This window comes from Dermacentor silvarum, chromosome 8 (assembly GCF_013339745.2).
Source record: "Dermacentor silvarum isolate Dsil-2018 chromosome 8, BIME_Dsil_1.4, whole genome shotgun sequence".
Lineage (NCBI taxonomy): Eukaryota > Metazoa > Arthropoda > Arachnida > Ixodida > Ixodidae > Dermacentor > Dermacentor silvarum.
Genome location: NC_051161.1, coordinates 66,258,351 through 66,274,186, shown reverse-complemented (window position 1 = coordinate 66,274,186; position 15,836 = coordinate 66,258,351).

Below are 15,836 nucleotides of genomic sequence, written 5' to 3'. Positions count from 1 at the left end.
TCCATTAGCACGTGGATGTGATATATACGCCAAACCAGCGCTCTACACTGAATTGGGTGGATCCGGCTGGAGACGAGATTTTCGTGGGCTATAGGCTTACCATTTTTTCAGCAAAAACCAATTTTCACGTATGCGTTTATTCATGCCATTAATCGACGACAGCACGTCCATTAGCACGTGGATGTGATATATACGCCAAACCAGCGCTCTACACTGAATTGGGTGGATCCGGCTGGAGACGAGATTTTCGTGGGCTATAGGCTTACCATTTTTTCAGCAAAAACCAATTTTCACGTATGCGTTTATTCATGCCATTAATCGACGACAGCACGTCCATTAGCACGTGGATGTGATATATACGCCAAACCAGCGCTCTACACTGAATTGGGTGGATCCGGCTGGAGACGAGATTTTCGTGGGCTATAGGCTTACCATTTTTTCAGCAAAAACCAATTTTCACGTATGCGTTTATTCATGCCATTAATCGACGACAGCACGTCCATTAGCACGTGGATGTGATATATACGCCAAACCAGCGCTCTACACTGAATTGGGTGGATCCGGCTGGAGACGAGATTTTCGTGGGCTATAGGCTTACCATTTTTTCAGCAAAAACCAATTTTCACGTATGCGTTTATTCATGCCATTAATCGACGACAGCACGTCCATTAGCACGTGGATGTGATATATACGCCAAACCAGCGCTCTACACTGAATTGGGTGGATCCGGCTGGAGACGAGATTTTCGTGGGCTATAGGCTTACCATTTTTTCAGCAAAAACCAATTTTCACGTATGCGTTTATTCATGCCATTAATCGACGACAGCACGTCCATTAGCACGTGGATGTGATATATACGCCAAACCAGCGCTCTACACTGAATTGGGTGGATCCGGCTGGAGACGAGATTTTCGTGGGCTATAGGCTTACCATTTTTTCAGCAAAAACCAATTTTCACGTATGCGTTTATTCATGCCATTAATCGACGACAGCACGTCCATTAGCACGTGGATGTGATATATACGCCAAACCAGCGCTCTACACTGAATTGGGTGGATCCGGCTGGAGACGAGATTTTCGTGGGCTATAGGCTTACCATTTTTTCAGCAAAAACCAATTTTCACGTATGCGTTTATTCATGCCATTAATCGACGACAGCACGTCCATTAGCACGTGGATGTGATATATACGCCAAACCAGCGCTCTACACTGAATTGGGTGGATCCGGCTGGAGACGAGATTTTCGTGGGCTATAGGCTTACCATTTTTTCAGCAAAAACCAATTTTCACGTATGCGTTTATTCATGCCATTAATCGACGACAGCACGTCCATTAGCACGTGGATGTGATATATACGCCAAACCAGCGCTCTACACTGAATTGGGTGGATCCGGCTGGAGACGAGATTTTCGTGGGCTATAGGCTTACCATTTTTTCAGCAAAAACCAATTTTCACGTATGCGTTTATTCATGCCATTAATCGACGACAGCACGTCCATTAGCACGTGGATGTGATATATACGCCAAACCAGCGCTCTACACTGAATTGGGTGGATCCGGCTGGAGACGAGATTTTCGTGGGCTATAGGCTTACCATTTTTTCAGCAAAAACCAATTTTCACGTATGCGTTTATTCATGCCATTAATCGACGACAGCACGTCCATTAGCACGTGGATGTGATATATACGCCAAACCAGCGCTCTACACTGAATTGGGTGGATCCGGCTGGAGACGAGATTTTCGTGGGCTATAGGCTTACCATTTTTTCAGCAAAAACCAATTTTCACGTATGCGTTTATTCATGCCATTAATCGACGACAGCACGTCCATTAGCACGTGGATGTGATATATACGCCAAACCAGCGCTCTACACTGAATTGGGTGGATCCGGCTGGAGACGAGATTTTCGTGGGCTATAGGCTTACCATTTTTTCAGCAAAAACCAATTTTCACGTATGCGTTTATTCATGCCATTAATCGACGACAGCACGTCCATTAGCACGTGGATGTGATATATACGCCAAACCAGCGCTCTACACTGAATTGGGTGGATCCGGCTGGAGACGAGATTTTCGTGGGCTATAGGCTTACCATTTTTTCAGCAAAAACCAATTTTCACGTATGCGTTTATTCATGCCATTAATCGACGACAGCACGTCCATTAGCACGTGGATGTGATATATACGCCAAACCAGCGCTCTACACTGAATTGGGTGGATCCGGCTGGAGACGAGATTTTCGTGGGCTATAGGCTTACCATTTTTTCAGCAAAAACCAATTTTCACGTATGCGTTTATTCATGCCATTAATCGACGACAGCACGTCCATTAGCACGTGGTTGTGATATATACGCTAAACCAGCGCTCTACACTGAATTGGGTGGATCCGCCTGGAGACGAGATTTTCGTGGGCTATAGGCTTACCATTTTTTCAGCAAAACCAATTTTCACGTATGCGTTTATTCATGCCATTAATCGACGACAGCACGTCCATTAGCACGTGGTTGTGATATATACGCTAAACCAGCGCTCTACACTGAATTGGGTGGATCCGCCTGGAGACGAGATTTTCGTGGGCTATAGGCTTACCATTTTTTCAGCAAAAACCAATTTTCACGTATGCGTTTATTCATGCCATTAATCGACGAGACCACGTCCATTAGCACGTGGTTGTGATATACAGGGTGTTTCAGCGAACACTTTCAAAAACTCTTAAAGGTTTCCTGTGGCAGATAGCACAATTCTACTTAATGAGCTGGTCTACTCGAAGAGGCGGACATTACTTGCACAAACAATTGAAATGCATAATCGAATAATTAACAGAAATTTACTAATTAGGTTTTGAACTAATTACCTGATGGCCCATATTGCAATTTACAAATTGTAGCCGTGGAGTTCGCAAGGCAGATCCACTTGGAACGGTTTCTCGGGATGACACCAGTTACGAGATATTAATTCCTCAACTTTGCGGAGAAATGCATTGGTGTTCCAGTTAAATTCTTGACAAAACGTCGCTTTATGCATTGAAGAACAAAATTAACTGGAACGCCAATGCATTTCTCCGCAAAGTTCGGGAATTAATTTCTCGAAACAAGCGTCGTCCCGAGAATTCGTTCCAAGTGGATCCGCCTTGTGAACTCCACGGCTACAATTTGTAAATCGCAATATGGGTCATCAGGTAATTAGTTAAAAACTTAATTAGTCAATTTCTGTTTATTACTCGATTATGCATTTCAATTTTTTGTGCAAGTAATGTCCGCCTCTTCGAGTTGACCAGCGCATTAGCTAGAACCGGGCTGTCTGCCACAGGCAACCTTAAATAAATTTTGAAAGTGTTCGCTGAAACACCCTGTATACGCTAAACCAGCGCTCGAATTATAAAAATAAATAGCTAAACCAGCTAAAATATAGCTAAAAATATAGCTAAAAAATAGCTAAACCAGCTACACTGAATTGGGTGGATCCGCCTGGAGACGAGATTTTCGTGGGCTATAGGCTTACCATTTTTTCAGCAAAAACCAATTTTCACGAATGCGTTTATTCATGCCATTAATCGACGACAGCACGTCCATTAGCACGTGGTTGTGATATATACGCTAAACCAGCGCTCTACACTGAATTGGGTGGATCCGCCTGGAGACGAGATTTTCGTGGGCTATAGGCTTACCATTTTTTCAGCAAAAACCAATTTTCACGTATGCGTTTATTCATGCCATTAATCGACGACAGCACGTCCATTATCACGTGGATGTGATATATACGCCAAACCAGCGCTCTACACTGAATTGGGTGGATCCGGCTGGAGACGAGATTTTCGTGGGCTATAGGCTTACCATTTTTTCAGCAAAAACCAATTTTCACGTATGCGTTTATTCATGCCATTAATCGACGACAGCACGTCCATTAGCACGTGGATGTGATATATACGCCAAACCAGCGCTCTACACTGAATTGGGTGGATCCGGCTGGAGACGAGATTTTCGTGGGCTATAGGCTTACCATTTTTTCAGCAAAAACCAATTTTCACGTATGCGTTTATTCATGCCATTAATCGACGACAGCACGTCCATTAGCACGTGGATGTGATATATACGCCAAACCAGCGCTCTACACTGAATTGGGTGGATCCGGCCTGGAGACGAGATTTTCGTGGGCTATAGGCTTACCATTTTTTCAGCAAAAACCAATTTTCACGTATGCGTTTATTCATGCCATTAATCGACGACAGCACGTCCATTAGCACGTGGATGTGATATATACGCCAAACCAGCGCTCTACACTGAATTGGGTGGATCCGGCTGGAGACGAGATTTTCGTGGGCTATAGGCTTACCATTTTTTCAGCAAAAACCAATTTTCACGTATGCGTTTATTCATGCCATTAATCGACGACAGCACGTCCATTAGCACGTGGATGTGATATATACGCCAAACCAGCGCTCTACACTGAATTGGGTGGATCCGGCTGGAGACGAGATTTTCGTGGGCTATAGGCTTACCATTTTTTCAGCAAAAACCAATTTTCACGTATGCGTTTATTCATGCCATTAATCGACGACAGCACGTCCATTAGCACGTGGATGTGATATATACGCCAAACCAGCGCTCTACACTGAATTGGGTGGATCCGGCTGGAGACGAGATTTTCGTGGGCTATAGGCTTACCATTTTTTCAGCAAAAACCAATTTTCACGTATGCGTTTATTCATGCCATTAATCGACGACAGCACGTCCATTAGCACGTGGATGTGATATATACGCCAAACCAGCGCTCTACACTGAATTGGGTGGATCCGGCTGGAGACGAGATTTTCGTGGGCTATAGGCTTACCATTTTTTCAGCAAAAACCAATTTTCACGTATGCGTTTATTCATGCCATTAATCGACGACAGCACGTCCATTAGCACGTGGATGTGATATATACGCCAAACCAGCGCTCTACACTGAATTGGGTGGATCCGGCTGGAGACGAGATTTTCGTGGGCTATAGGCTTACCATTTTTTCAGCAAAAACCAATTTTCACGTATGCGTTTATTCATGCCATTAATCGACGACAGCACGTCCATTAGCACGTGGATGTGATATATACGCCAAACCAGCGCTCTACACTGAATTGGGTGGATCCGGCTGGAGACGAGATTTTCGTGGGCTATAGGCTTACCATTTTTTCAGCAAAAACCAATTTTCACGTATGCGTTTATTCATGCCATTAATCGACGACAGCACGTCCATTAGCACGTGGATGTGATATATACGCCTAAACCAGCGCTCTACACTGAATTGGGTGGATCCGGCTGGAGACGAGATTTTCGTGGGCTATAGGCTTACCATTTTTTCAGCAAAAACCAATTTTCACGTATGCGTTTATTCATGCCATTAATCGACGACAGCACGTCCATTAGCACGTGGATGTGATATATACGCCAAACCAGCGCTCTACACTGAATTGGGTGGATCCGGCTGGAGACGAGATTTTCGTGGGCTATAGGCTTACCATTTTTTCAGCAAAAACCAATTTTCACGTATGCGTTTATTCATGCCATTAATCGACGACAGCACGTCCATTAGCACGTGGATGTGATATATACGCCAAACCAGCGCTCTACACTGAATTGGGTGGATCCGGCTGGAGACGAGATTTTCGTGGGCTATAGGCTTACCATTTTTTCAGCAAAAACCAATTTTCACGTATGCGTTTATTCATGCCATTAATCGACGACAGCACGTCCATTAGCACGTGGATGTGATATATACGCCAAACCAGCGCTCTACACTGAATTGGGTGGATCCGGCTGGAGACGAGATTTTCGTGGGCTATAGGCTTACCATTTTTTCAGCAAAAACCAATTTTCACGTATGCGTTTATTCATGCCATTAATCGACGACAGCACGTCCATTAGCACGTGGATGTGATATATACGCCAAACCAGCGCTCTACACTGAATTGGGTGGATCCGGCTGGAGACGAGATTTTCGTGGGCTATAGGCTTACCATTTTTTCAGCAAAAACCAATTTTCACGTATGCGTTTATTCATGCCATTAATCGACGACAGCACGTCCATTAGCACGTGGATGTGATATATACGCCAAACCAGCGCTCTACACTGAATTGGGTGGATCCGGCTGGAGACGAGATTTTCGTGGGCTATAGGCTTACCATTTTTTCAGCAAAAACCAATTTTCACGTATGCGTTTATTCATGCCATTAATCGACGACAGCACGTCCATTAGCACGTGGATGTGATATATACGCCAAACCAGCGCTCTACACTGAATTGGGTGGATCCGGCTGGAGACGAGATTTTCGTGGGCTATAGGCTTACCATTTTTTCAGCAAAAACCAATTTTCACGTATGCGTTTATTCATGCCATTAATCGACGACAGCACGTCCATTAGCACGTGGATGTGATATATACGCCAAACCAGCGCTCTACACTGAATTGGGTGGATCCGGCTGGAGACGAGATTTTCGTGGGCTATAGGCTTACCATTTTTTCAGCAAAAACCAATTTTCACGTATGCGTTTATTCATGCCATTAATCGACGACACCACGTCCATTAGCACGTGGATGTGATATATACACCAAACCAGCGCTCTACACTGAATTGGGTGGATCCGCTGGAGACGAGATTTTCGTGGGCTATAGGCTTACCATTTTTTCAGCAAAAACCAATTTTCACGTATGCGTTTATTCATGCCATTAATCGACGACACCACGTCCATTAGCACGTGGTTGTGATATATACGCCAAACCAGCGCTCTACACTGAATTGGGTGGATCCGCCTGGAGACGAGATTTTCGTGGGCTATAGGCTTACCATTTTTTCAGCAAAAACCAATTTTCACGTATGCGTTTATTCATGCCATTAATCGACGACAGCACGTCCATTAGCACGTGGATGTGATATATACGCCAAACCAGCGCTCTACACTGAATTGGGTGGATCCGGCTGGAGACGAGATTTTCGTGGGCTATAGGCTTACCATTTTTTCAGCAAAAACCAATTTTCACGTATGCGTTTATTCATGCCATTAATCGACGACAGCACGTCCATTAGCACGTGGATGTGATATATACGCCAAACCAGCGCTCTACACTGAATTGGGTGGATCCGGCTGGAGACGAGATTTTCGTGGGCTATAGGCTTACCATTTTTTCAGCAAAAACCAATTTTCACGTATGCGTTTATTCATGCCATTAATCGACGACAGCACGTCCATTAGCACGTGGATGTGATATATACGCCAAACCAGCGCTCTACACTGAATTGGGTGGATCCGGCTGGAGACGAGATTTTCGTGGGCTATAGGCTTACCATTTTTTCAGCAAAAACCAATTTTCACGTATGCGTTTATTCATGCCATTAATCGACGACAGCACGTCCATTAGCACGTGGATGTGATATATACGCCAAACCAGCGCTCTACACTGAATTGGGTGGATCCGGCTGGAGACGAGATTTTCGTGGGCTATAGGCTTACCATTTTTTCAGCAAAAACCAATTTTCACGTATGCGTTTATTCATGCCATTAATCGACGACAGCACGTCCATTAGCACGTGGATGTGATATATACGCCAAACCAGCGCTCTACACTGAATTGGGTGGATCCGGCTGGAGACGAGATTTTCGTGGGCTATAGGCTTACCATTTTTTCAGCAAAAACCAATTTTCACGTATGCGTTTATTCATGCCATTAATCGACGACAGCACGTCCATTAGCACGTGGATGTGATATATACGCCAAACCAGCGCTCTACACTGAATTGGGTGGATCCGGCTGGAGACGAGATTTTCGTGGGCTATAGGCTTACCATTTTTTCAGCAAAAACCAATTTTCACCGTATGCGTTTATTCATGCCATTAATCGACGACAGCACGTCCATTAGCACGTGGATGTGATATATACGCCAAACCAGCGCTCTACACTGAATTGGGTGGATCCGGCTGGAGACGAGATTTTCGTGGGCTATAGGCTTACCATTTTTTCAGCAAAAACCAATTTTCACGTATGCGTTTATTCATGCCATTAATCGACGACAGCACGTCCATTAGCACGTGGATGTGATATATACGCCAAACCAGCGCTCTACACTGAATTGGGTGGATCCGCCTGGAGACGAGATTTTCGTGGGCTATAGGCTTACCATTTTTTCAGCAAAAACCAATTTTCACGTATGCGTTTATTCATGCCATTAATCGACGACAGCACGTCCATTAGCACGTGGATGTGATATATACGCCAAACCAGCGCTCTACACTGAATTGGGTGGATCCGCCTGGAGACGGAGATTTTCGTGGGCTATAGGCTTACCATTTTTTCAGCAAAAACCAATTTTCACCGTATGCGTTTATTCATGCCATTAATCGACGACACCACGTCCATTAGCACGTGGATGTGATATATACGCCAAACCAGCGCTCTACACTGAATTGGGTGGATCCGCCTGGAGACGAGATTTTCGTGGGCTATAGGCTTACCATTTTTTCAGCAAAAACCAATTTTCACGTATGCGTGTATTCATGCCGTTCAACGAGAGCTGGTTAATTGGCATGGATATTTGATGTACGCGTCAAACCTTCACTTTCCAGAATACTTAGTGGAGCCCGTTGCGGCGACGTTATGATTGGGCTTCAGGCTCATCTTCGTTTTTTGTTTTCATGAAGACCACTGTTTACATATCGCTTTTTTCATAAGGCGTGAATTGATGAATGTTCGTGCATTAGCATGGGGATGGGATGTATGCACTAAACGAGGGCTTTGCAAGCATGTGGTGGACCTACCTAACGGCTACATTTTCTTGGGTTAAATTATACTTACCATTTTTCCCCGAAAATCTTTACATATCTGTTTATTCATGGCGTGAATCGACGAGAACCTGTGCAATAATTAGCATCGGTAATGATGTAGAGGCGTTAGTGGACCCAGCCGGCGGCTTTATTTTCTATAGACTTACCTTTATTTTCAGCGAAAATCAATTTTCACATATCGCTTTGTTCATTGCGTTAGTCTAAGAGAGTTCGTGCACTAGCGCAGGGATAGTGATGTATGCCCGAACCAGTGCTTTCCAGAGTTGTGTGTGGACCCCGTTAGCGGCTAGGTGTTATGGGGCTATATGCTTTCCATTTTCTACACGAAAACCAATCTTGACATATCAATTTATTACGTCAAAAGCCTTAGGTGTCTATGTTGGCGGTGACCTCGGCGGTGCCCTTGGCGGTGACCTGGGCATTGACCTTGGCTGCGACCTTGGCGAACCTGCGCCATGACAAAAACTGGCCGATGCTGCAAAAAATGCTCGGATTGAGGTCACATTTCTCAGGCAGGTTCCTGTAAACAAAGTAAATTAGTTGCTTTGAATAAAATTTCGTATGTTTCGGTCTGGGTGGGAATCGACCTCGCCCTCCGCGGTGTGAGATGATCACGCTTCCCTGAAGCCAAGGCTGCTCCACGGTTCTGGCTTACTAAAGGTGTACCTTGTGTGTGCGTGATGGTACACATCACGTGCAGCCATCTCGCTGAGTAAACGTGCGGCCTAGTGCGTGCACTAACATGTTGCACTGCTGCACATGCTGCGTCGGTGTCCTTGCTCTTTGACGAACATGCCGAAGACGCTAAATATAGTGAATAATGATAATATGTAAATTCACTATAGCAATATTCACTGTATAGCAGACCCACCATTGTCACAGCTTCGCTGGCTTTCATCTTCACTGTAGTGGAAGGGCTCTGAATTTTTTTTATTGCTGAGGTTTCGCGTACTCCTGTGAAGAGTGAGGAAAGAAGCGGTAAAGAAGATTGAATATCCTTCACTTTGCACAAGGCCTACAGCAGTGGCAGACATGTATACACCGTGTGGTTTCATCTTGATAATGGAAAAGAATAAAAGTGGCACCAGAGAGATGTAATCAGAGCAAAAGTAATTAATCTCACACTAAGGTAAGTTTCACCATTAGGGGTATTTTCTCCTGTCGATAAATCATCCCCTTACACTCATAAAAAAGGGTGTTAGGCGAACTGATACACCCAATTGAAAGGGTGACTTTTTGGAATTGCACACTTTCCACCAACGTATTTTCTGCCGAAATGCAGACTGCTGTTTATTTTTGCAGTTATATCTTTTGTCTATTGCTATCGTTGTCTTTATTACGTATCGGCGGAAGCAATCCCGAAGTGTTTTCCTATATTTCTAGAAAAAATAAACAAAGCGACGATAGAAAAGCCACGAAGCCCGTATTCGAACTGCGGACCTACGAATTGCGTGTCGGAAGTGTTACCTCTCGACCACTCCGCCTTTTCGTTTCATGGTATTCATGGTATTTATTACAGTTACATGTAATACAATAAAAGATTCACCAATTGTGCATAGTCATATAGAATGGCGGGCGCAATGCCAGTCACACAGAAGATGCACTGTTCATACGTTTGGGTGGAAATGCTGGCTTTGCTTTGGAAGGGTGGTAAGGCTAAGCGCTTCAGGAAAATAGGGCACCAGTCCGGTCGAATATCATCAACATCATAAATATGCTTTAGGTGCACAGTCATCTGTAATAAATTCACCCTTGTAGGTACAAACGCTTCGGCGTTCCGGTCCATCATTCGCGCTTTCCACAAGCTGTGCATTCGCATGAGAAAAAAAAAAACACCTCGAAAGGTACGTTATCATCAGAGGTCGGCAGCAGGCATCGTACAGTATGAGGCTTGATTTCAAAGTATTTCGTTAGAGTCCGTTGGAGGACATCACAAAATAGGATGGCGTTTTTTTAGCTAAGAAAACAATGTTTAATTGTCTCTTGCACATCACAAAGAATGACAGGTAAGAGAAGACGCAAAGATACTCTTTTTCTGTAGACACGTTTTTACCGATAATGTTTCCCTGTGAAGTTTATAAAGTAATGTTTTTCAGCAAGCGGGTATATAGATTTTACGAACTCGCTTTAGTACATCGTGGCCTGGCCATTCATTGAATAGTAATCGGTAAAATGGAGGCAAAAATAGCATGGTCAGTAAATCTTTGTATAACGTTTTACGCGACACGGAGCAACCGAACTGTGAGGAAACGAACCGCCAAGTAAACCTCTTGACTAAACCCCCACAAGCATAAACACAAAGTAAAATTTGAAGAAGAACCTAATTCAGGTAAGGCAAGTGCGACTTGCATGAATGACCCAATTTTAGGATGCTAAGTATCGCAAAAAAAATAATAAACGAGACATCATTTGCCCCAGGTGAAGATGCACTAAGCCCAACCCGCACTCACTAACTGGCCTAAAAATATTGTCTCGCCTCGTGGGCTCAAAAGTTGAAGACAGTACGAAAGTCGCAAAAATTCGGTGAATGCGTTGGATTTAGAGCCTGGCACAATGAATCCGCCGACGTAAGAAGCGGGAATATAATACAGCACCTTAAGAGTGCAGTAGCGCTTCTAACTGCTCTAATAGGCTGACATCACGCTATTCGGTGCTTCAGTTTACCTATAAACCAACACCCAGGTGAAACAATTCTAGCGAAGCTAGCGTTAAGATGTAAAAGGCAGGAAGGAGAGAACAGTACAAAGTAGATGTGTCTTTTCACTTGACGACCGGGGCGCGCCACCTCAATAAATGATGTGTTCTTAGAGGTAGTAGTTTGCTCCAAATGCACATGCTAATATTAATTTTAATCTACGAATTATAGCCGGTGAGTTCGCAAGCTAGGCGCATCCACTTGGAACGAATTCTCAAGACTGTACCAGTTTCGAGATATTTTAATTTTAATATTATGTATTGGACTTTTCAAAGTGTCGGACGAAATGCATTGTTGTTCCATTTACTTTTGTGCTTCAATGCGTACAACAGCATTTTCTTAAAAGCAGTAACTATATATATATATATATATATATATATATATATATATATATATATATATATATATATATATATATATATATATATGGTGTTCAAAATTAAGCGTTCTGGTTTTCTTAAAAGTAGGCACTGGGAGGCCTACTTGTGCCTACTTGCAAGACCACCTACTTGCAAGACCACCTGTGCAAATAGGTTATGTGGCCAGAGGGGCACAATGTGAGATGATAATTATCGCTGTCAGCAGCCGCATGACCTAAAATTGAATAATTAACTTTTCGTTGACTGCAGTAAGTGGGTATGTTTGTATTGAAAAGTTAGAGGCAGTCGTGTTTCTGCAAAGTATCAGTTGGAAGAATTATTCTAGCGTGTCTGTGCTCCGAGATATCCGACTCCAAATTTTAATTGTCGTTCGCGTGATTACGCATGCAAGAGAGTTAGGACCGGCGCAAAGCTCATCCCTGATTTGACGCGGCTGTTGCGTGCGGCGTTTAGTCTGACAACGGGTCGGAGGCATTGGCAAAGATGATAACTGTCCCTCTTCCCCTCTCGGCTGGCGAAATCAGCCCAGAGCCCACTTACACATGTTAAGAATAGGTGTCACTTTTTACGCACGGATACAAACTGCACCGTATCTCGCGCGGACTCAATGAACTGTGATTTGTGTGCATTGGCTGGGATAGTGGATCACATTATACTGGTCTCTTGACCCCAATATATGCCTGTCAACGGCAGGCAGTGGCCTCTTCATTAGCGCCGATTACTTGGCAACAGGACATTGAGTGACGGCATCTTATACCTGTCTCTTGGCAGTGCGAAGCGCGCAATACGTGGGCTCCTTGAAATTTTGAGCAACATGGGCTTACCTTCGCGGCTCCGGAAATATGGACGTGAATATGCGTATACTCCAATCCAACTACATGTCCGCCCATCGCTAGTATTCGTACTTGTCCTTTAAAGTGATACGTCGCACCTGGATATATATCGAACCCCCAAATTGCGCTCTGAGATGCTAAGTTTTACTTCGGATGTAATCCTAATAAGAGCACTGGCAAAGCCAGCTGCTTCTTGGCCAATCACCCGTAGTGTGTATGAGCCATTCTTTACGTAGTTGCAACAAGAAATTCTTTGCACGTCCTTCATCGTATACTGTAGCACTATGGCGAGCTTCCGCAAGGTCAAGCACATCGTGCCTTGGGGTTTAAACACCTTTAAACGCTCACTAAACGTGCCGCTTTATCATAACGGTCCACCATGGTGGCTGAGGGGGACATTCGTCACTGAAATCTGCAGCGCGTCTCTTGTCGTAATGCACAAACTACCGCTAACAAAGGCATCAACCCAAGGTTATTTCGTCCTGAATTTTATTTTCCTATTCGCGTTCCTTCTGAGCAGAGTAGCAAGCTAGAGGAGATTTATCTCAGGCAGCTGGACCTCCTTGCATTTTCTCGTTAAGTATTTCTCTCTCCTCGCTTAAAAAAAAAAACAATCATAAAGCGAAGACCTCATCGAAACGTGGGAGGCCAAGCTCGTCTCCGAGGGCCTGGGACAACAACGACGCCTCGTCGCCAAGGCCAAGGAGATAGTGAAGGTCAGAGGGTTCCTGGAATGAGGAGACCTCCCACCTAGAGAGTATAAACCAGGGCTTTCTGCGGGATACGGTTTCGAAAATAACGTTTATTTCTCCTCCTCATCTGCAAAACATGCAAACAAACAAGTTACTTCTTTTGGTAAATGCCACAAACAACTCCTACTCCTTTGCCACTACAGCTTGTTTAAGTATTGTAATCAGGCCCTTGTGTTTCTCATCCTTAAATTATGGTAATCCGAGCTTCGCAGATTGCTGGAGTTTGAATATAAGTGTTCTAGCAGCCACACTTTATCTGCTTCACCTTGCCTTGTTTGGTGCATTTGTCCTCCTTAGTCTTCTGGAGCCTGTTAAAGCATTATCGTTTCCGCGTGTGGGGCGAGGCCAACCAATCTTCAAAACTTCATATAGCGTTCATGGTGGAAGAACACAAACGTTAAGACACAGACACAAGAAATGACTGAACAGTCCTTACTTGCGTCCTTCAATCCTTTTCTGTGTCCATATCAACCTTTGCTCTGTTTTGCAGCCATTGATACACACGAACACGCTTGGCTGTCGTCCCTTGAAGTTTGTATTCCGCATGTGCGCCCGAACAAGCTACGCGTATTATTTCTTCTCCCGGAGAAGCCGTGAGAAAGTTTTTCTGCAGCTGGCAAGCTCGTTCGTGGTTTATACAAACACAGATACATTTATTTATATACTCTGGGAAACGGCTCGTTCCCGCAGTGCACGCCAGCAGGCTCCAGTCTCCAACGTTACTAAGCTAATCTAGTAACGTTGCCAGTCTCGGCCAGCCGCGCCCAAGGGCGCCCAGCCGAAGCTCGCGCGTCCGTCGTCTTCTTCGTCCACAGTTGGCTCTGATGCCGCTAATCATGTCGGCTTTCCCACAATATATATAAAGTCTTCTCAACATAATGTAAGCTCCAGCTACCGCAGTACTCGAAAACTATTGCAAAAACATATCGAATGCTAGACAGCTATTCGAGAAATATTCTATTCGTAATTTTAAATTTAATTCAATTCTGCGGTTTTTTTCTTGCCACAATCATTATCTGATTATGAAGCACGCGCCATAGTGGGGGACTCCGGGTTAATTTTGACCACCTGGGGTTCTTTAACGCCCACCCAATACACGCGTTACACGGGCGGTTCTTCGTTTCAACCCCGTCGAAACGCGGCCTCCGCGGCCGGGATTTGATCCCGCGACCTCGTGCCACAGCAGCGCACGAGGTCGCGGAGACAGCCTGCGCGCCACTCGCGGTCGATAGCGACAAAACTAAATTCACTTTTGGTAAGCCAACTGTCCCTCTGCTTATAAATAAGCGTTGCATTCCCTTTCCTGCATCGCCTCCGCGTCGTTGTCAGGTGTCGACGCCTCCGGAAAGCGGTCGGGGCCAATAGCACTCGAGAGCTGGAAACAATGTCGTTGTGTACGGAAGTGCTCGGCCATGGACGCGCGCGCTCGTTTCCAGGCGCGGAGATAGCCATAATCAAGCCGACCAGATTAGGTAATAAAAACTGGGAAAGGGAAGAGTCAACACACGTGGACATCAGCATAAGGCACTACAATGAGGTACCCGTCGGCTAAGCCGGTAAACTGCCAAAAGAGTTCAGGAAAGGCAAGTTATAACCCGGCGAATAATGTCGTTGTTCAACGGCAAATATATAAGATGAAAAAAAAAAGTGTACTAGTCGGTGAATAAAAAGCCAGCCTTCGGAGGCAACGAATAAGGGTCATTACGCTCCATTGTGACGTAAGGCAGCGCTTTAATCGGCTTCTGGCTCCTAAAAAGCCGCATGAAAGGATTCTCCAAGTCCATGCCGCCGATTGTTGCATGTGTGCAGGATCGGATGCGAAGCGTGAAGCCGCCGCACTTCTTGTCCGGAGGTGAGTACGCTCACGTGCGTTGGTGATTTGGCTTACGCTTAGGTTGGTTTGCGTTAATTAATGGCGAAATCGACGGACAACATCCTGAGTAGGCGCCCGAGTGACGAGCTGAGTCTAGTTGATTTGAATTGAGTCAGCAAATTAATTTTCCAACAGTGGTAGGAGGTCTGCAGCCTTCTAGAAAATACGAAGGGTTGTGGATGTGAATGTGTGCACGTATTCGTAGGAGTCTGCAAATATTCGATCTTTTCAATAAGAATCGAATAGTTTTTGGCGTTCGATTTGCGAATTTTGATATTCGAAGTTTAAGAATGTTTGTTAAAGCCAAATAGTATAAGTACAATCACGGGTATGGGATCCGGAAGAGAGAAACCAGTGCATTTCAAATGAGCCGGAAATTCTCACCCGTTAATATCAATCGCTTATTCCTACACAGTCACCCAATCCTATTCAATCCGTACTCAATCGTGCGAATATTCGAAATTTCGAATATGAATTGAATATTCCTT